The sequence below is a fragment of the Triticum dicoccoides genome, chromosome 2B, assembly GCF_002162155.2.
Source record: "Triticum dicoccoides isolate Atlit2015 ecotype Zavitan chromosome 2B, WEW_v2.0, whole genome shotgun sequence".
NCBI classification, from domain to species: domain Eukaryota; kingdom Viridiplantae; phylum Streptophyta; class Magnoliopsida; order Poales; family Poaceae; genus Triticum; species Triticum dicoccoides.
This window is the reverse complement of record NC_041383.1, coordinates 333,764,139-333,778,331: the sequence shown is the minus strand read 5'-3', so window position 1 is coordinate 333,778,331 and position 14,193 is coordinate 333,764,139.

The following is a 14,193-nucleotide window of genomic DNA, read 5'->3' as shown; positions in this document are numbered from 1 at the left end:
AAGAGGGAGGGGGCGGACGTTTCGCCCTTCTGAATAAAGAATCCACCCACGATCTCTCCCACGACGCCGCATTCGACGCGTGCCGTTAGGGAGGGCGTGGTGGATACGGAGTCAGATTCGGCGTGGCCCAGGCCGCGTGTGCCCGTGCCCTGTTTTGGGCCTGGCCCAACAGCGCTCGGCACCGTGTGTGTCCCAGGCCCGGGGGCTCCTGTCGGTGTACTAGAGTAGGGGTACCTTAGTATCCCGAACTTGTGCACGGGCAGTTGCAGCGCCCCGCGGCAAGGCTTGCCGGGCGACCGCCAAGGTCCCCGTGGTTCCCTTGGAGCCATTCAAGAACAAAGTATTTAAGCTCAGGAGACAAGGCCCCGGCAAGAGGAGCTTGCCGGGAAGGCCAACCAAGGCATCCCAAGGAACTTGCCGCGACGCGCCATGCATCCCGGCAAGGTAACAAGGCCCCGGCAAGAGGAGCTTGCCGGGAAGACCAACCAAGGCATATCAGGGCCCGGTGAGCGACAAGCTTCCGGACCCGACAAGACAACGGCCGCGGCAAGGCGCTTGCCGCGGCAGGCGGACACTCTGTGCCCACGCTCCAGCGCATCCACCAACGTGTCGCTCTGGGGGGTCTTTCCAGGCGCGCGTGGCGGGAGGCTGTGCAGCCAGCGGTGCGCGGTGGCATGCGAAGCTGACAAGATCGCCATCGTGGCGAGCGGTGGCGCCCCTAACGGTCCTTTTCTGCACTGTTTGGGCGACACAGACGGGCATTTAATGCCCTTGTCCCCTGCCGTCAGGGTTAGGTAGGAAACACTCTACAAATAACTGTACCAACCACCTCGCTTTTTACATTTGTACCCTTGTTTACGTTGCCACCTGTCGGTGACCCCTTGAGCATATAAAAGGAGGCCCATGCGCAACGTAGAGGGGGTTCGACTCATTCGGAAACCAGAGAAACACATAGCTCTCTCGAGCAAGAACATAATAGAACCAGACAAGCAGCAGTAGGAGTATTATCTCTCCGGAGAGCTCCGAAGCTGGGTAAACTGCTCGTGTGCTTCGCCTCGATCTGCTCTTCGTGCAACCTCCGCCCCCCGCCGAACCAAAAGGGGCTCGGTCCGCCGGCCCCATAGGTGTTCGTGGATCAGTTTCCCTGACACGCCGAGAGCACCAGGGTGGTGGACGACGGCGAGGGGGACGACGCGGAGCCGGGGAAGATGCGGCAGTGGATGACCACACATAGAGGAGTATGAGGGTTCACTGGTTCGGCTGCGGTGTGAGGCTGCTGTCGCTGCAGAATAATAAGGGGTGTGGGTGAGTAGAGGGATGGCCTGGCTAGCGGTGGGAGTAGTAGGGGGCGGTGAGGCCTCGACGGCACCACTGCCGGCCATGCGAGGCAGGAGCACGCGGCACGACCGACGCTGGTTTGGGCAGCCGGCGCAAGAAGACCCGAGGTTGAAGAAGCACTGCGGCCGTTGGATGGACATCGTACGGTCACTTGAGCTAGAATCATTCATATTGACTAAGTTGACAAAGCCCTCCGTCCCCGTCAACTTAGTAGGCCCGCAAGTCAGCCTCCCACTAAGGTGGGTCCCAGCTAGAAGTGGGACTATTCATTTTTTTTGCGTAATAAGGAGGCACTTGTGGTGGGTCTGAGCTAACAGTGGGGGGAACATTTTTTCGTGAAATACAGTGGCCCGTCCGATGGGTCCCAGCAGCCAGGGGGAAAAGTTTTTTTCATGAAATATGATGGCCCGTCCGATGGGTCTCCGCTGTCAGGTGGAGGAATAATTATTTTGCGCGTAATAAGGAGGCACTTCCTTGCGGCTGCCATGGACCCAGCTGTCAGCCTCTCCACGTACAGTACTCTTCCGATGGAAGTCGGTCATTGACCAAATTGACCACGCCGCCGAGAGCACCAGGGCGATGGACGACGCCGAGGCCTAGGAAGGGGACGACGCGGAGCCAGGGATGACGCGGCAGTGGATGCCCGCGCGGAGAGGAGTACGAGGGTTCACTGGTTCGGCTGCGGTGTGAGGTTGCCGTCGCCGCAGAATAACAAGGGGTGTGGGTGAGTAGAGGGATGCCCTGGCCAGTGGTGGGAGTAGTAGGGGGCGGTGAGGCCTGCACGGCAGCACAGCTGGCCATGGGAGGCAGGAGCAGGCGGTCCCGCCGTCGCTGGATTTGGCGGCTGGAGCAAGAAGATCAGAGATTGAAGAAACATAACAACCATTGGATTGACATCCAACAGTTACGTCTGCTAGAATCGTTTGTTGACGTATATAATAACTAAAAAAATCTTGCATACACATCAACTTAATAGGCCCACAAGTCAGACCATTCCCTCTTTTTTAATAATTTATATATAGCTCATTGCAACTTCTTATGCAATTTATTGCAGTCTGTTTTTTTGGTTGGCCAGGGCAAATTTCGCATATTTCCGTGGGTTCCAAACTATTTTTAATACCGAAATGTCGAGCCAGATTTAAAGTACTTTGAAGATATATTTAAATTAGGTTAATGCCCAATCAAATAGGAATCTGAAAATGTGAAGAAAAAAATTAGAAATTATAAAGTAATTGCCAATTTGTCATATGTTTTTATATTTACAACCCATTTCATATTACTTTCAAGATTTGCAGGCGTCTTGAAAGAGTTGCAGCCACAGGCCGTAGAAAAATAAGTAGGCTTGGATTGGGTATTCTTCAGGAAAATAAACTGGGCTCATTTTCACAAAGAAAAAATAGCTGGGCTGGTCACATGGTGAACATAAAATGTAAGCCTGGGCTAGACGGGCCACAACGCAGTTCAAACCCTGCTCCATCTCAACAATAACAAAAAAAATACTGCTCGAGCAGCTATGTCCCAGGTGTCAGCCGATCTTGTGCTGTTCTCTTGTCTATTGACTATATACACTCACAATGTCATGGGTCCCAGATGTCAGGAAAACACTAGGAGGAAGCATTTTATTTTTCCATAGGCTGACAAGGTGGGCCCCTATTGTCATCCTCTCCACGTAGTTCTGCTGATTCCTGTTGTTTTTGACCATATTGACAACACGAGAGGGCGGCGCCACGGCGAGTGCACCAAAGCGCACGGAGGACGACAGCGAGGCCTCAGACATCGGCGTTAACGATTTAGGAGACGGTGGGGCGGTGATGCGTGTGCTAAGGCGCAGCCAGCCATGGGAGGCGGAAGCAGGCGGCCCTGGTGGCGCTGGTTTGTTTTGGCGACTGGAGGAAGACAGGACTGACAAAACACGAGAGACTATAAAAGCAGCAGGAGTACTTAACAACCTTAGCTGAAACCAGCAGGGGCACTTAACAACCATAGCTGAAAGCAGTATGAGTACTTATACAGCTTCAACCGTACAAAGCATGCCTCAAACAGTGCTACTTGCCTACAGTTAACCAAGGGTGAGGCCGCCAAGCCCCAGGACAAGGCCCAGGCGCCACCCCGCGCATCCACAACCTTCTGAAAGCGGCTTCATCTCACAGTGTGGTCAATAAACAGGATATTCTCTTTAGAGCCATGGAAAAGCAGGAACATAATCTTCTGTCCTATTCTCCAAGATGGACGGGCCTTCATTATTTGAGACCACCCATGAATAAGTATCTTTTCACCTCCAAGGAGAATGGAGTAGGTTGACATAAACATCATGTTTTGACCAAGCGCAAGTCTGACCCGACCATGGTCAGGCATCTATATAGGAACAATAGAACTAGGCAGATTCTATTTCAAGAAGATCACAGCTGTAAGACTGTGTATAAGCAATAGTTTATGAACAACATATATAACAGAAAATAGCTCGTACCATAAGTTTGTCGACACAGTTGGACCTGTTCAACGAGTGCAGCAGTGGCACACATATCCCACGTGGCCTTCCAGCATTGAAACGCCCCACAAGGACCTCAAGACGATCAATAAAGTGTAGGCACTTGTGGATGTCGTCCCAGTCAATTTCAGTGCCATCAGTAACAGCTGAGTTATTACAGAATAACAAACAAGCAGCCTGCTTAACTCTGAAAAAACCTACATGTGCCACCAATTATAAGAAAATATTAGTTAGAAGTAGCATCTTCGTGAGAGATTCGTTGGTACTTCTAAAGGTAAATTGTGATTAGTTAGACAGAACAGGTGGATTAAGAAGTAATCGAGGCAACAAGCAAGAACCAGATACAAAACTAACATGGATGAACAATTGGAACGACGTCGGGGTGGAAGATCACTGTGAAGATGAGACCAGGTTCTGCTATTTCCATCAACATTCGTGCGCCAACTTTCAGTCTGTAACACTTGAGAAAGTTTATCCAAGTTCGGCCATAAAAAAGCAGCGATCTTCTTGGTTCATGAACCCAACTCGGAACTTATATCCATGCTTTGTCTTCACTGTGACCATTAAACTGGTGTATTCAGTTATGGCAAGGCCGAGCATCTTGAGTACATGTGTTCTGGCAAAGCAAATAATGCACTGCAGGAAAAACAATATGAGAACACAATGTATTCCCTATCCAAATCTAGAAATAACTTCCTCCTTCATGTCAGTGTTGACCATCATACTAGTAGTACCTTTTATCCAAATTTATCAATCCAAATTTCCTAATTACTTGACATCATGTTAAAAAAAATCCACCCTCCCGGATAGAAAAGAGGATTCTAGGAACATAGTGTGCACGTTTTAAAATCCTGTGTTAGGATGAGAAGGAACAAGTGTGGCGTCTCGCCGAGGGCGCAGAAACCTATAGGGTCCTCGCACTTTTGGCACTACAAATGAAACACACTAGATTCAGTAGGAAGAAAAATGTGTCAACGGTGGCGGCTGCCACCCTAGGATTACCCGCGACCAAGGGACTTGAATTTATCGGGGATGGATGAATAATTCGTACCTAGTTCTCCATGAGAAAACCCTATGCAATCTCCGAGAGGGGGTTTTCTCTGAACAAGCAGACGAGGGAGAAGGGGATTCAATCATTCAAGCCTAGTCAAATATTGCCGCTTCATCCATCCAGCTTACTGCTAACGCTGGAAAGTGTAGGGGTTGTGATTTGACGGCTCATTAGGCATTATTGTGGCTCTACGACCGGGGTGTGTCTACCGTGCAGTTGTGCACTCTAATTTGTGCATATGGCACGTGGACCCCATTGCCGGATGCCCCACATATCAGCGAAAGGAAGTAGAAAGACAGGAGTAACTAGTTACACATAAATATATTTTTGATAGAGAGATTCTCCCTCTATAAAGAAATATACAAATCTTCTATATCACAACTTTACACATAACAATAATCAAGGGGAATATATATAACATATATAATTATAGAAAACAAAGTTGTTTTTAACACAGTATAGACGAGTTGGTGATGATGGTGTGCCCGCCATCCTGCAATATAGGCCATCTAATTTATATCTGACGGATAGGAAGGAACCTATGGCAATTTTGCAAAAAGGTACCCACACACCTCTCCACATTTGCAAATAAGGCCTTCCCTCATTCATACTTTTCTCTCACAAGATAAAATACTCATACAAATGCATCTTGATGTTACGTGCAATGCACGGGCATTATGGGGGTTCAGCTAAGAATATAATACTCAGACAGGCTCACGGTTCTGGACTTTAGACCGCAGGCCCACCCTGCATGTTTGGGGGCCCATGTATTCTACCTCAGCGCTTTTCATATTGCAAGCGATCGGTACGGCGCTGGTTTTAGATGCTGTCGCAAGGCGAATACACAAAATTGAATAAAGCACGACAACTGTTGGAATGAAATCGAACGACAGTTCCTAACAAGCAATGAGAGTTGCAATTGTATCAACGATATACCATGTGATAAATAATATTGTCATACTACTTATACACACAGGACACTTGTTTCACCATGCTAGATTATTACATCAAAATTTCTCAGAGGATAGATCAGTTCGACAGCTGCGTGCTGCTACTGAAGAATTTCAAAGTTGATTTGGACCAGCTCTCCTTGCCAAGAAAGTTTGTTTTTGAAATCATCCCCTACCGCAAGATATGATTTAGATTTGAACCTTGACCATCCTTTAGCATCAATCATCATGCGACCATCCTTTGTACTTACGGTATATTGAGGAGGTTCATTCACACCAAGGCTGCACATGGTAAGAGAAACTTGGCCGCGGTCGCCCGGATTGTTGAAAGACTCGCTCGTTGATCTAGGAATTCTCTATTTGCAAACAAGAAGACATACCCAAAAAGGTAGATCAACACAGTGAATCTTGTGAAACAACATGGAAAGAAAAAATAACGAAGCACTTGGGCGGCCAACGCTTACCAAGAAGGTGGACATGTCGGTTTTTGTAAGGACTTTGGTATATGAAGTGCGAACTGCAGCCCACTCTGTTGCCAGTGCAATTGCTCGTTTGGTTGCCGCTACACAGGCCGGAGCAGATGCAAGTGCAAGTGTTGGTGTAGGTGCCGAAGCCGCTGCCGCTGCTGGAGATGGTGCTCCTTGTAAAACTGGTGCCGGTGTCGGAGCAGGTGCCGGTGTCGATGCCCGATCCTCTGGTAGATCAGCCTGATCCGCTGACGTGGTCGATGACCAATACTCAGCTGGAACATAGTGAGCAACTGCCGCTGTCAGTGCTAGCGCAACGGCCGGTGCTCGATCTGTTGCTGAAGGTGGTATCTGATGAGGATACAGACCTGGGGTAGGGTCATAGGCATGACTTATATGCCCTACCCAAGGTCACTACCCTAGAAGATAAGAACTCCAAGAGGCAGCAAGAGACCCCCAGTCGAAGATGTCGATTGCAATCCACTCGACAATCATGTCACTCGGGAGTCCTCCTACCTACTGTCATTCGACCATCCAGAGAATCACTCAACCTACTAAAGACCAGGAGCCACTCAACATTACAACGGGAAGGCGTTCACTCCGTAGGCTTTAAGGTCATTAACAACACTTAAGGCTGGCGTTACCAGTAACGCCCCCACTTTATGGACATTAAGTCCCTTGTAATGGAGGGCAGTGGGGGTCTTGTCGTACTCTATATAAGCCACCCCCTCCACTGGCACAAGGGTTCGCACCCTCTGTAACATCACACGCATAAATCCAATCGACCGCCTCCGGGCACCAAGACGTTGGGCTATTACTTCCACCGTGAAGGGCCTGAACTCGTAAACCTCGTGTGTACACCTTCACCACAGCTGAGATCTTGCATCTTCATACCTAGTCCCCTTTCTACTGTCAGTCTTAGAACCACGACAGTTGGCGTCCACCGTGGGGCAAGTGTCCTAGCGACTTGTTGGTGAAGTTGCAAGTTTTTCCGATCATCATCATCATGGTTTCCGGCGACGGATTGGCTGAGGGCCCCGAGATCCGTCTCGGCGCGCTCGTTTTCGTCGCCGACGACTCCGCATGTCTTCAAGAAGCTCCCGTTGACATTGAGGCGCTCCCCGTCTGAGGGGCGACGCCCTTTCGCGTGTGCGTTCGCGGCGTCCTTCTCTGGCAGCCGTCGACTCAGTATCAGTCGGCTCCGATGGTGTCTTCCCTCCCCGCTGCTCACTGCCGCAAGCAACCTGGTCGATCGCGGCTTTAGTGGTGGGTGAAACACGTGGTTGCTCGGCGTTCGGCCACCCATCAAGTCGCGACAATCGATCCCGACAAAACTCTCCATGGCCTGTTCGATCCGTCGACTAGCTCTGCGGAGACCGCATTCGAGTGCGATAGCAGCGACCCTGTGGCTGAAGTCTTGATGGTCATGGACCGCGTGGTTCGCCTGGCTTCCGTCGTGAAGACGGCGAAGATGGTGGCGGCGATCCGTCGAGCGTCCATGAGGAATACCATCCCGAACCCCTTTCTTCGCAACAGAGGGAAGAACTTTGTCGCCGCAACATGGATGCACTCCACGCGCCCATCGTTGGAGAAACCCCTGAGGCTCGGGCCTTGGAAGAGGTGCGCCTGGCTAATTTGGCTGAGCGCACTCGACTGGAGAACCTTCAGCACGCTCTCGACGATTGTGCTCGGGAGCGGGTCCCTGAGTCTAGTCGATGGCAGCTTTTCCCGCCTCCGCCTAAGGTATACCGTACTCCAATTCAGAACCTCACAGCTGCTGCCCGAATAGCAGAGTCAATTAAACCTTCCCAGTCGGAGGCTGGCAGAGGGTTGATGCAGATCCGGGCCTTGCTCCGGGCAGCAGGAGAGCAGAACACAGCAGTGTCTCAGTCGGAGAATAGGATTCACAACAGATTCGTAGTAGCTGATACAGTTCAGTCGGCCCACATCCCAAGATCGCCCCTACGGCATGAGGGCCGTCGACAGTATGATCATCGGCTCGACCGCGACAATCGTCGTAGAGTGCCCATGCCTCCTCCGAGGAGTGCGTCATATGTGCCTCGGCAGAACGATGACAGACATCGTCACAGTGGCGAGCACAGAGCACCAGTCGACCCAAGAGAGCCAGGCTTCGATGCGAGATCCATCCTCGTTCAAGGCCTAGTCGACCGGAACAGAGCGCATAGAGAAGACCCTGGCAGAGATCGTCCAAGTGGCAGCAAAGTGCATGTTTCTGGTCCAGAGTGTTTCAGCAGATCCATCAGGGCGGCAGTGATTCCTCCCAACTTCAGGTTGGCGACCGGAGTCAGTAAGTTCACTGGAGAATCCAAGCCTGAAACTTGTCTTGAGGATTACCGAGTGGTTGTGCAGATTCGCGGTGGAAACGATGAAGTAGAAATGAAACATCTTCCTCTGATGTTGGAAGGGTCGGCCCGAGCATGGTTGACTCAGTTAGCTCTGGGCAGTATGTACAGTTGGGAAGAGCTGGCTTGAGTGTTTGTCAGAACTTTTGAGGGCACTTGCAAATGACCAACAGGATTGACCGAGTTGCAGCATTGTGTGCAGAAGCTGAGTGAGACTTTGAGAGATTTCATTCAGAGGTGGACCACTTTGCATCACACCGTTGAAAATGTATCAGAGCATCAAGCAGTGTGTGCCTTCAAGGAAGGCGTCAAATACTGAGAGTTGGTCCTAAAGTTTGGTCGGACTTGTCATATGACTCTGACTCGGATGATGGAAATAGCCACCCGGTACGGTAACGAAGAAGAAGAGGCTCAACTCCGTAGCGGAAAGAGTAAGCCAGTCGGCCAAGAGACTGGTGGAGGTAATTCCAATCAGAAACAGAAGCGCAAGGCCAAGCCCGCAGCACCTGGTGAGATTGCAGCAGTGGCTGAAGGAAATTTTAAGGGAAAACCTAAAGGGCCCTGGCCCCCTAAGAAGGTAAAGGATCAAGCAGGGAATGATGTGTTAGATTTGCCATGTCACATCCACACGAAGAAGGACGAAGAGGGTAATCTGATCTATCCTAAGCATACCACTCGACAATGTCGACTCCTGATCCAGCAGTTCTGAGAAAAACAGCTCGGTGAGAAGGGGAAAGAGTCGGACAAAGATGAGGACGAAGAGGAATACGACGGTTATCCCAAAGTCAATTCCACCCTCATGATTTTTTGCTGATGTGGAGAGCAAGAGTCGGTTGAAAGTTATCAATAGAGACGTGAATATGGTCGCTCCGGCGACGACGACCACATACCTGAAATGGTCTCAGACAGCCATCACATTCGACCAGTATGACCATCCTGCTCGTGTAGCCACCCTCGGGAGGCAAGCATTGGTGGTCGACCCCGTGGTCGGGGGCACTAGACTGACTAAAGTGCCGATGGACGGTGGTAGCGGTCTGAATATCCTTTATGTTGAAACCTTGAAGGGGATGGGCATTCCGATGCGCAAATTTAGCGAGAGCCATATGAGTTTCCATGGTGTTATCCCTTGAAAGAAAGCCAAATCACTCAACCAGATCGCTCTCGACGTGGTTTTCAGTGATTCCAAGCATTACCGTAAGGAAAAGTTGACGTTTGAAGTCGTGGATTTCCAGAGTGCTTATCATGCCATTCTGGGTAGGCCTGCCTACGCACGTTTTATGGCTCGGCCATGTTACGTGTACCTCAAGTTGAGGATGCCTGGCCCCAAAGGTGTGATCATAGTTACTGGCAATTGGTAGAAAGCAGAGGAATGCTTCCAGAAAGGTTCCAAAATTGCCGATGTGTAGATGGCAGTAGCTGAACTCCAAGAGTATCAGAAGAATGCAAATACGAGTGATTTGCTCCTAGCCAAGAAGCCTACCACGAATTCTGCATTTCAGTCGTCTGGTGAAATGAAGCCGATTCATATTCACCCGACCGATCCCAATGCCGCACCGACTCATATATCAACGACACTCAATAGCAAATAGGAAGAAGCGCTCATCCAGTTCCTCCGTGAGAACTGGGACATCTTTGCATGGAAACCCTCTGACATGCCGGGTGTACCCAGAGGACTGGCTGAGCACCATTTGCGTGTCGACCCCAAGGTAAAAACTGTCAAAGAGCATCTTTGGCGGTCCGCCGTGCAGAAGAGGAAAGCGATTGACAAGGAAGTGGCTCGGCTGCTAGCAGCAGACTTCATCCGTGAGATCTACCACTCTGAGTGGCTTGCCAATGTAGTCATGGTCCCTAAGAAGGACGATTCACTTCGTATGTGCATTGATTTCAAGCATATCAATCGGGCCTGCCCAAAAGATCACTTCCCTCTCCCCCGCATCGATCAGGTTGTTGACTCGACTGTGGGGCGTGAGCACTTGTCTTTTTCAGATGCATATTCCGGGTATCATCAGATCCGACTGTATGGTCCCGATGAAATAAAAACAGCCTTCATCACCCCATTCGGGTGCTTTTGCTATGTCACCATGCCATTTGGTCTTAAAAATGCCGGAGACACATTCATGAGAATGGTTTAGAAGTGCCTGCTCACTCAAATCAGTCGGAATGTGGAAGCATACATGGATGACATTGTGGTCAAGTCTCACAAATGTTCCGACCTATTGACTGACCTCGCAGAAACCTTTGCCAACCTAAGAAGGTACGATATCAAGCTTAATCCGTCAAAGTGCACATTCGGAGTTCCAGGAGGAAAGTTACTCGGTTTTCTCGTTTCCGAACGAGGGATCAATGCCAATCCAGAAAAAGTTGATACCATCCTCCGAATGAAACGCCATGTGCGGGTGCATGACGTTCAGAAGCTGACTGGTTGTTTGGCCGCCTTGAGTTGATTCATTTCTCGTCTCGGTGAAAAGGGCTTGCCTCTTTACCGACTGATGAAGAAATCTAATAAGTTCGAGTGGACTGAGGAAGCTGATGCAGCATTTGCAGAGCTCAAAACCCTGCTTTCCACCCAGCCGGTGCTCACTGCGCCAATCAGGAAAGAACCTTTACTGCTTTACATTGCAGCCACTGGACAAGTTGTTAGTACAGTACTCACGGTCGAGCGAGTAGAGGAAGGAAAAGATTACAAGGTTCAACGCCCAGTTTATGATCTCTCTGAAGTTTTGACTCCATCCAAGTAACGATATCCACATTATTAGAAGCTTGTCTATGGAATATACATGACCATGAAGAAGGTTGCACATTATTTCTCTAATCACTCCATTACAGTCGTCAGCGACGCACCACTATCTGAAACTCTGAATAATAGATATGCAACTGGTCGAGTGGCAAAATGGGCGATTGAACTCCTTCCATTGGATATCAAGTTTGAGGCAAAGAAAGCTATCAAGTCCCAAGCAATCGCAGATTTCCTTGCCGAGTGGATTGCGCAGCAATTGCCAACTCAAGTTCACTCGGAGCATTGGACTATGTTCTTTGATGGCTCCAAGATGCTGAATGGTTCAGGTGCTGGGGTAGTATTGGTATCCCCCCGTGGAGACAAGCTTAGCTATGTTCTCCAGATTCATTTTGATTCCTCCAATAATGAAGCCGAATATGAAGCACTTTTATACGGATTGCGTATGGCCATTTCACTCGGCGTCCGTCGCCTTATGGTCTACGGCGACTCAGATTTGGTGGTTAATCAAGTGATGAAGGAATGGTATGTCAGGAGCCCGGCCATGACTGGTTATTGCAATGCAGTAAGAAAGCTGGAAAAGAAGTTTGAAGGATTGGAGCTTCACCATATACCCCGATTGAAAAATCAAGTTGCAGATGAGTTGGCAAAGATAGGTTCAAAGAGAGAGGCCATTCCTCGCAATGTGTTTTTGGAACATATTCATTCACCTTCAGTTCAGGAAGATCCTTTCACTGAAGAGTCACCACAACCCAAGAGCGCCACAGATCCGACTAAAGTCGAAATCCCAGCCGTGGTCGATTTAGTCATGGAGGTTTTGGTCATCACTCCCGACTGGACGGTGCCATACATTGCATTCATCCTTAGGAAAGAACTTCCAGAGGATGAAGAAGAGGCTCGACAGATCATCCGACGATCTAAAGCCTTTACCATGATAAAAGGTCAGTTGTTCAGAGAAAGTATAACTGGGGTCTGCTAGAAGTGCATCACGCAAGAAGAAGGCCGAATAATCCTCAATGATACTCACTCGGGGACCTGTGGTCACCATGCGTCCTCTCGGACCATCGTGGCCAAAGCATACTGAGCCGGATTTTGCTGGCCACTTGCCAATGAGATGGCAAAAGAAATAGTGGACAAGTGTGAAGGCTGTCAGTTTTACTCCAACATGTCCCATAAACCTACGTCAGCTCTAAAGACTATTCCACTCGTCTGGCCTTTTGCTGTCTGGGGATTGGACATGGTTGGACCTCTGAGGACTGGCTGGAGTGGATTTACCAATGTGCCGGTGGCAGTCGACAAGTTTACCAAATGGATCAAAGACAAGCCCATTAAAAACCTTGAAGCAAGTACAACTGTAAGTTTTATCAGGGAATTGATATTCAGATATGGTGTTCCGCACAACATCATCACGGATAACGGATTGAACTTCGACTCTGATGAATTCAGAGCCTTTTGTGCTTCCCAAGGCACGAGGGTTGATTACGCTTCGATCGCTCATCCTCAGTCAAATGGGTAGGCTGAGCGAGCAAATGGATTGATTCTCAAAGGATTGAAACCCCGGTTGATGCGTGACCTCAAGCATGCAGGGGCTTGGGTCGATGAGCTCCCATCAGTACTTTGGGGATTGAGGACAACTCCTAATCAGTTGACTGGACGGACTCCATTCTTCTTAATCTATGGAGCCGAAGCCGTACTCTCGAGTGATTTGCTCCACAACGCACCCCAAGTCGAACTCTTCTCTGAAGAGGAAGCAGAGTAGGCTCGGCAAGATGCAATCGATATCCTGGAAGAGGAAAGAGAGATGGCCTTGATCTGGTCGACTATTTATCAACAAGACTTGCGTCGATTCCATGCCAGAAACATAAGGGGTGAGGCATTTCAGGAAGGAGACCTGGTTCTTCAAGTAGACCAGCAGAAACCACACAAGCTCGTTCCTGCTTGGGAAGGCCCTTTCGTCGTCACCAAAGTGCTTCACAACAGAGCGTATCGTCTTTTCAATGTCGAGCACAATAAAGATGAGCCACGCGCTTGGAATGCGGAACTGCTCCGCCCTTTTTACTCTTGAAGTATTTAGACTGTTGAGATGTAATAAGAAGTACCTTTTAGTTTGATTATCAAAAGACATGATTTTACAGTCTTCCGAATGATTGTTGTTCATTTTTTACATGTTCCAAAATCCCCCAGTGGGTGCCTTAGCAGCGAATCCATTTCGCCTAAGTTGAAGAGAAAATCCTGCCGAGTGGTGAGTCTGCCTCTCACTCGGAGGTTTAGCTACGAATCCATTTCGCCTAAGTGATAAAAAATCCTACCGAGTGGTGAGTCTGCCTCTCACTCGGGGGCTTAGCTGCAGTCCAGTACTCGCCTAAGTGATAAAAAATCCTACCGAGTGGTGAGTCTGCCTCTCACTCGGGGGCTTAGCTGCAGTCCAGTACTCGCCTAAGTTTGTAAAATCCTACCGAGTGGTGAGCAATCCTCCCACTCGGAGGCTTAGTTGCAGTCTAGTACTCGCCTAAGTTTGAAAAATCCTACCGAGTGGTGAGCGATCCTCCCACTCGTGGGCTTAGCTACAGTCTAGTACTCGCCTAAGTGATAAAAAATCCTCCCGAGTGAAAACTAATCTTCTCCCTCGGGGACTGAGCAAAGTGTGGGTCGACCACGACCCCCACTCCGGAGTTGCACCATCAAGAAGAAGGACGAGATTGAGCATGTTGCCAAGGCAAGCCACTTTCAGGAATGTCAAGACCATTTCTGAATGCCTCGTTGATGAGCTGACCGGTCCCGCTGAGTGGTGCGGGTCGACCA